This window comes from Limulus polyphemus, unplaced genomic scaffold (genome assembly GCF_000517525.1).
Source record: "Limulus polyphemus unplaced genomic scaffold, Limulus_polyphemus-2.1.2 Scaffold1442, whole genome shotgun sequence".
NCBI classification, from domain to species: Eukaryota; Metazoa; Arthropoda; class Merostomata; order Xiphosura; family Limulidae; genus Limulus; species Limulus polyphemus.
In genome coordinates, this window is record NW_013667052.1 from 6,216 (window position 1) to 14,959 (window position 8,744).

At 37.1% G+C, this 8,744-nt stretch overlaps 1 long non-coding RNA gene across 1 annotated transcript in view; it reads right to left on the reverse strand.

Annotated features, from left to right (window-relative positions):
- LOC111086802 overlaps window positions 1–8,744 on the reverse strand; it is a 23,375-nt gene that overhangs the window by 3,982 nt on the left and 10,649 nt on the right. The window contains exon 2 of the long non-coding RNA XR_002611515.1: window positions 5,375–5,506. This is a non-coding gene — a long non-coding RNA (uncharacterized LOC111086802). The remainder of the gene's footprint in view (window positions 1–5,374; window positions 5,507–8,744) is intronic.

Below are 8,744 nucleotides of genomic sequence, written 5' to 3' on the forward strand. Positions count from 1 at the left end.
TAAGTCATAAGTGGTGTGTAACTGCATACAAACGTTCAAAAACGATAAGTCATAAGTGGGGTGTAACTGCATACAAACGTTCAAAAACGATAAGTCATAAGTGGCGTGTAACTGCATACAAACATTCAAAAACGATAAGTCATAAGTGGCGTGTAACTGCATACAAACATTCAAATAACAGACGAACTAAACTGAAATTAATAGAAGGTTAGGTTCAGGTGATTGTGGAATTTCTCAAGGATTTACGTCGTCAAGTTTGAAGTATACGTTTAACGGTACGTTTTGTTTTGATTCGTATTTGGATTAAAATTCATATTTTTCAATTCGTTCTTTTGTAGCTTCTGATGACTTTCGCCCACGTGACGATCTTAGGTTCTTATTTTGTATGTTTATTACTAACACACACAATTATATTTATGTGTATCTTATTGAACCTGTTTGTTTGCCTCTTCAATTACACACAAAGCTACTCGAGAGCTATCTGCGCTAGCCGTCCTTAATTTCGCAGTGAAAGAGTGAAAGTAGGGAAGGCAGTTAGCCAAAATCACCCGCCATCAACTCTTGAGCTCCTCTTTTGTCAACGAGTAGGAGATTGACCGTTACAATATTACGCCTCCACGGGTGAAAGGCTATGCATGTTAGGTGACGAGATTCGGAACTGCGATCCGCAGATTGCGAGTTCAGTACCCTAACCGCTAGGCCTTATAGCAGTGGTTTCCAAACCGTGTGTCGCGAGAGTTTCACGAAATGAAGAATAATTAAGACCATTAAAAAAAAAATTATACAAAATAAATTTTGCATGTGGCAGCAGGGGGTGTCTCGCAAATCAAGGGAAGTGGCTTAAGGTGTTGGCAGTGAAACAATTTTGGAAACCACTGCCATAGTGGGACAGACTTGTTTCTGTTGTTGTTTGTTATTAAACACAAAGCTACACAATGGGCTCTCTGTGCTCTGCCAACCACGGGTATCGAAACCCGGTTTCTAGCGTTGTAAGTCCGCAGACATACCGCTGTGCCACTGGGGTCACTTGTTTCTGTCTTCTAAAAGAGCGTTTACTCGAAACTCGAAACGTCACCAAGGAAATAAAATATTATCATGGTTTTCTTTTTAAAGGTGATTTATTTCCAAAAGTCTAATTTCTTTATTTTACCACCTTCGCATTTTTATATTTATTTATTACGCTATATATATAGATTAGTTAAATGTAATCGAGTAATAGTTGCAAATGTAATTTTATTTTTTGCTAGATTTTACGATACAATGTAACTCAGTTTTATATGGTATATAGTGGCGATTCTGGTTTAAATTGTCTGTTTTTGTCTCTGTCAATCCATCATTGTATTTATCTCTTGTTTTTCTAAGTTAAGTAAGATATGAGATGTGTGAAAGAATGTGACAGTTTCTCTAACTTACCACCAGAGGGCTGGATATTTTTCATACTGTTAGCTGTCGTAGTGGGAAAAAACGTGGAGTTCCGACATGGCTACGAGTTTATTTGTTAGGCTTAGCGCAAAGCTGTACAATGGGCCGTCTGCTCTTTCTCCCCAATGGAGATCAAACCCTAAATTTTAGTGTTTATTAGGCCTAGAGCTTACTGCTGAGCCACCAGAAGACTTACTATCAAAACCTAAAAGTCTGAGAGTCTTAAGTGATTTTCTGATTTATGGATCATTTTGTTGATTCGTGTAGCAGTTACGTGGTATAATTCATACTGCCCACCCCATTGGATGATTTCTTAAATTTGAAAAATAGCTCAGAAGTATACAAAAACAAGATACAATATCCAAAATGTGTGATTTGTATAGGTATTTGCATTTTGAGTCTAATTTCAAGCCGGTTCGTATTGTGACTAAAAATATATAATTGATTAATCAATTTTGTTTCTTAGTGATTAGTTTATATTTACAATATAAATGTTTGAATATCGGACTGTCTGAGCCTCTGGTACCAAAACCGTCATGTGTAAAGAGATTCGTCTCAGGCTGTCTTTATAGCCTTTGTTGAGATTCAGACATGCTACTTGTGCTAGCGTTCCTACTTGGCAGCAAACAGAATTCAAAGTTTTGATCTATGAATGAATTATAGAACCATTTGTAACCTCCTGGAGATGTTTATAAAAATAACTCCAAGTTGTATTAGTCGTAAAGTTACTTTTAAATTAATATGTTCATCCTTATTAATAAACTGTTTTAATCAGTTGTGTAATTCAGAAAGATCAGTTAAGTATCAGAATTAATCTGTTGTTAATATAGTAACTTTAAGGTAAATACAAAAACGAAACAATACAGTGGATTGAGTCCCTCCGGTGGGACGGCGGCAAGTTTACGAAATTATAACGCTAAAATCTGGGGTTCGATTCCCTGTGGTGGACACAGCAGATATCCCAGTGTGGTTTTGCTCTAAAATAAACACACACAGAGATGAGTATGTTTTATTAAAACGATTTTCAATTTGCAAACCAGCAAGTAGACAACCATAACCGAAATGAAATGCGGTGGAACAGATTGTATCCGAACTACATTTTTTCATTACTTGGAGTTCCAACAGAAGTGTAATGATACCAAAAAGTGATTACTTTTGGAAATGGCATGAAATAGTCATTTTAAACGCATATCATATCATAAAGATGCGTACAGATCTGAGATTTAGAATTTTCAAGACGACGATATCCTTTGAACTTCACGGAATTGGAAAAGAAGGAATGTGGATCAACTTAGGACACATACACCACGAAAAAAGAGACTTACAAGAAGTCGCAACTTAGCTGAAGTAAGAAAAGTGCGGCGCCTTGTAACAGGTAAGAAACCACGAACACAAAGTTAAGTGGCAATAGCCATCCACATGTCCCAGGTAATAAAACGCAAAGTAATCAAAGAGGATTTTCTTCTGGAAAAAGTGACACCAGGTGCTTCCACGACATATCCGATCAACCATGGCATACCTCAAGCAGCTGGATAATGAAACGAATACTTGCGCTATACCATACGAAGACATATGGACCACTGTGCAATCAGACTGTTGAAAGAGGTACTGGGAAACTGGTATTTTCATACACTAGATGGATTATGAAAAGAGTAGCAGTGTGTTTTACGATGGTCCTTTTTGCAATAGAAACTATGCTGTAGGTTTGGCTTGAAATTCGCGCAAAGCTACACGAGGATTATCTGCACTAGCCGTCCCTAATTTAGCAGTGAAAGACTAGAGGGATGGCAGCTAGTCCTCACCATCCACCGCCAACGCTTGGGCTACTCTTTTAGCAACGAATAGTGGGATTGACTGTAACATTATAACGCCCCCACGACTGAAAGGGCGAGCATGTTTAGTGGGACGGGAATTCGAACCTGCGCCCCTCAGATTGTGAGTCGAGCGCCCTAACCACCTGGCCATGCGGGCCTACACTGCAAGGATATTATCAGTATGCACGGGCGTCAGAAAGAGTATGTATGGTCGGGCGTAGTGACATGGACTGTAACAAGTGAAAAGGCTCCAAAATTGTTTTAATATAACGTATTCGTCCTCCGTATCTCCTCTGATTAAGTCGGTGAAAAAACTTAAGCCTTTTTATTTGATTATACAATTAAGTTTTCAATTTCAAAGATCCTTATGTCACATGTAACTTTTTTCCGGTAATCTAAGTTTTACGTTTCTGTGTTTTCATTTATTAATGAAAGCTTACCTCGCGTATTTTTTCCCATGTTGCATTACTAACTCAATTTCGAGGTGTTCAGAAACGTTTAAGACCCTCGAACATTGCATTAATGAATATGATATCTTCTGTAAACCAAGTCACTAAGTATAAGGGCCTTATTCCGCTCGTCCTCTGTTATTTATCTGTCATCTTCCTCAGTCGGTAATGTAAAGATCAATTACTCACAGTGTGTAAAAGTGGCGCTTGTTCATGTCTGTTGGAATTGCAGTGATGCAAAACATGTAAGTTAGCCCAGCAAAGAGGCTTTTTTTAGGCCTAACAAATGTGAATAAAGTTCCACTTGACTACTAATATTTTCCCCCTCACATTTTTCGTAATTAGTTCATTAAGGATTACGAATCACAAGTGTGTAAATGTGTATAAAATATTTCAGATCTATCTTCTATCTGCACAAATCTGTCCAAGAGACATTTCTTGAGTTGCATATAAATAGCTTTTCACACGCACTTATGAATGCCAAAGTCCATCCGAAAGGTGTTCTGGTATTGTACGAAAGGCCTCCTGGGCAGTGTCTTGTGGGATACAAAAGATATATCTGAAACGCTATTTTTCACGCTACTTTGCTTCTAAGTCCGTATTGGACATATTAAAAGGGATTATAGAAAAAAAAAAGAGTCAAACATCTTCAGTAAAGAAAGTTTAATATAGGTAAACTACAGTAAAAACAAAAACTAACGGTAACCTGAATAATCTTTAAGATAAAATAATGAGACTATTGAACTGGTAAATAAACATTAAATAAAATGTTTATTAGAGGAATCTTTATTGTACGTACAATAAAACTCAGTTGAAAATTATGAGCTCCATAATAGGTGAATGTTTATTAGAGGAATCTTTATTGTACGTACAATAAAACTCAGTTGAAAATTATGAGCTCCATAATAGGTGAATGGTATACTTATCAAATATTGCATCAGTTATCTAAACCACACAGTGGTGAAATAATGCCTTCACAGCCCCCGCAATTGTGGGGGAGCTCGAGCCAAAAAAGGAGCCCATATTAGCCAGATATGTTTGGTTTTAGTTAAGCACAAAGATACATAATGGGCTACCTGTGCTCTGCCCACCATTGGTATCGAAACCCAGTTTCTAACGGTGTAAGTCCGCAGAAATACCGTTGTGACACAGTTATCTAAACCACACAGTGGTGAAATAATGCCTTCACAGCCCCCGCAATTGTGGGGGAGCTCGAACCAAAAAAGGAGCCCATATTAGCCAGATATGTTTGGTTTTAGTTAAGCACAAAGATACATAATGGGCTACCTGTGCTCTGCCCACCATGGGTATCGAAACCCGGTTTGTAGCGTTGTAAGTCCGCAGAAATACCGTTGTGACACTGGGGGTGGGGGTGGGCTCACTTATAAGGAAATAAGTGTAGGGGGCCCAATTTCTTTTGATGCGGAGAAGCCATCTTTTGTAGAGACGCTACTGAAACCAAATTGTGATTGTATTGATAACTTATAAATAACGTAAGATTTCGTTTAACTTCATATTTAATACATTATGCTTCTAGCTGCGAAAATAATAATAATACTCTAGGCTGTTTCAGAAAGTTAAAATTACGACTGTTAACAGAATTTGGTTAAGTATAGGTCGAGCCAGGCATACTTTAAATACCGTACGTTAATTCTTGATATTCTATTAGAAGAAAAAATTAACACCTACCATTCGTGCCCCAACTGGCATGTCTGTTTTGTGTCCCTCCTCAAAAGAGTGGATTAATCGTGACACTTGGTGTTTGTCACAGAGAAGTCTGGTTAATTGTCAGGTCAAAGATCAAGATCGCAGATCACATAACTGAAACGTTAGAGGTGTAGGAATCAGGGGTAGGGGTTTTGAAACATTTAAGGAGAAAATTATTGTATCTAAATACTTGAATTAATGAATTAACTCTACTTTATTCTGACACGATTGGAACTACTACAAGAAATGCAAGGGCACGTGGCCACTTCATGGCTTGAAACTGAATAGCATGAAACTATATACTGAATTATAATGACTTCGGTGCACGTGGCATCTTAGAAGCTATGTCTCTGTATAATATATGCATATTATTGAGTGCTTTGTTCGAGTGTTTTATCGGCTCACTCTCTTCGAATGCTTTATGTTTTCTGTCTTATCTCACTGAAATGGTCAGCAGGAGTTCCATCTTACAACTATTTACTAAGTTTAAAAGTTTCAAGTGTTTGTATGAATCTGCTAAACTCCTATTGTGAAGGGCGCGGGTTTGCCTTAAGGTAGAGCTCTGTATTTCTGAACTGGCGAGCCAGGTTATAATCCGAACGATGCCTCAAAACATCCCCCCCCCACCGGACTTTAAGATGGGATTGCGTTATAAGTGTGACAATCAAATTCTTGGCGTGGAGGCTAGGTAATATGGCGCTGCTGAGTGGCCACCTTCCCTTTGGTCAGAAGTTCAAAATTATGGACGCCTCAGATAGACTTATTATCTTTGTCATAAATATAAGATACAAATCTCTGATGTCCTTATGAATAGGTTTGAAGCTGTAGATTTAAAATTTATCAAATTGCAATAAATGTGTTTGTTTGTTGCTAAATGCAAAGCTAATCGATTTTTAGCGTTACAAAAAGCTTACAAGTAAATTACCTCCCGGTGGCTTAGCGGTAAGATACAGGGCTTATAATATTAGAAGTCGGGGTTCGATACCCGCGGTGAGCACAACACATATGGGCCATTGTTAGGTCTGACATGGCCTGGTGGTTCGTGGGGCTCGATCCGCAATCTGTTGATAGTGGTATCGAAACCAAGCGCCGAACACGCTTGTCCCTCCAGCAGAAGATTCGTTATAATGTGACTACCAATCCCATTATTCGTTGGTAAAAGAACAGCACAAGGGTTGACGATGAGAGCTGCCGGCCGGTTGTGTTCCGGTATCTTTGCCGTAAACAAAAACAAACAAAATAAATAATTCATCATCGAAACTCTCTCTGCTGAATACTTCGCGAATTAACTTTAACAAATAGTTCCTTCTTAATAACACAATTTAAATTTTCTAAAGATTGTATTTTTTGATTTTCTTGTCTTCTAGAGCATGTCTAGGGCTAATTTCTTAAGTACCATCCATAATTTTTCATTAATATATAACATATGTAATGTTTAAGAATTTTATTGATATATATATATACATAATTTTTTGTTTTTTTTTTGTGTAGAAATAAGAATTTTTGAATATATTTATTTCATAAATTAATTTTGATGATAATTTGTTTGTAGTTAAGCACAAACCTACACAATGGGCTATCTTTGCTCTGCCCACTACTGGTATCGAAACCCGGATTCTAACGTTGTAAGTCCGCAGACATACCACTGTGCCACTGGGGGACCTTGATGACAAAAGTTGAATGAGGGCTTCAACCAGTTTTGTGTCCATCTGTTTGTTTTCACGGGTATCGAAACTCGGGTTTTAGCTTTATAAGCCATCGAATTTACTGCCGAGTCATTGATAGCCCGGTTTTTTTACTCTAATTCTCCGTGACAATTCAGCACATAATTCCTTGGCTGTACTCTGGTATTTCTTGTGAAGAACTACCAGAGACGGGTAAGTCAATACACAACACTTACAGGTATGTATGCATAGCCTAGTTCAGATAGTTAGTTTGCTGTTATTTTTTAGTTTCTCGAGTAAAAATTTTAGAAAATTTGATCTTGATGTTGTATGATAAAAAATAAGATCCTCAGTTATTTCAGTAAGTGGAGAATTGAAGAAGAAAAGAAGATTTTGTTTGTCTGTTTGTTTGTTTGTCTGTTTGTTACTAAGCACAAAGCTACACAATGGACTACCTAGCTGTGCCCACCGCGAGTATCACAACACGTTTTTTTTAGCACTATAAGTTCTCAGACTTGCCGCTGAGCCACCGGGAGCGGGAGAAGAATATTACATTAATTGTGCACAGGCATTTTAGGGTTTCCCAGTTTTTCTAGTTAGTCGGCGAGTTTGGTGAATTTCATATTCTACTCTAAACAAATTACAGTAGTTACTACGAAGGGTGATAGGCTTAGCTCCTGTTGATTTTGATAGTCATAGATAGTGCAGGTTTATTTCATTTTATCTTACTTAAAATATATGTAAATCCAAAAAGAAATAGGTTAAAGCATTCTTCTGTCACTTGACGATTTTTATTTTGAATGTCTAAAAACAATTTTTCGTGTTTATCTTAAGTTTTGTTTGTTCTAGATACAGAAACCATAACCGTTTGTTTCAGCGCGAAGTCACACTGAGCTATCTGCTCTATCTATAAAGGGGAATCGAACCCCGATATTTAGCGTTATAAATCCGTAAACTTACCGCTAACCTTTACAGAAACTGCACCAAAAATTATTAAAAATTTTGTATGGTGTGATATTAACCTTCAAACATTGTAAACCTATCAGTGTTTAGTTATGAGTTTCATTTTTCTCTAACAGTCAATATGAGATTTGAGAGTGGACGCAGATGGATGCCGTCTACCAACCGTTCTTGGGAGAACGCCATTTTTTTTTTTTTTTTCATAATCTTATCTGCACTGTTATTTGTCTTGAATAGTAGTTTTTTGAAGGTTTGAATATTTCTATTTTGTATCTGCTATCGGTAATTTATGCAGTCCATTCACTAACACTGTTAACAATGTAAAATCATTTTCCAACACACGTGAATCAAATATATTGTTTATTATAATACGTTACTAGACTCTGCTAGTTTTATGTTTATATGCACAACTGTTTTGAAAATGGTACATTTGTTGAAATGATATTGTGGAAATTAACGTCTATTACGTACTTATGATATTTGAAAACGAAGTTCGTAAATAAATATATATACATTTGCTTTCCTTTCTTCCACCTCACCAGTCCAAGCAGCTTCTCTAATTTCAAAGAAAATAATTCAACAAAATCGTATAAATAGTTTAGTTTCCGCCATTCAAATTCCTATGTTACATCCCTACACATAGGTCTAGGAGGCAAATTATAAGTGAGGAAGGGGGGGGGCAAGGTTTATTTGACCGAGCGAAGCTGGGGAAAGTGTTTTGATTATAG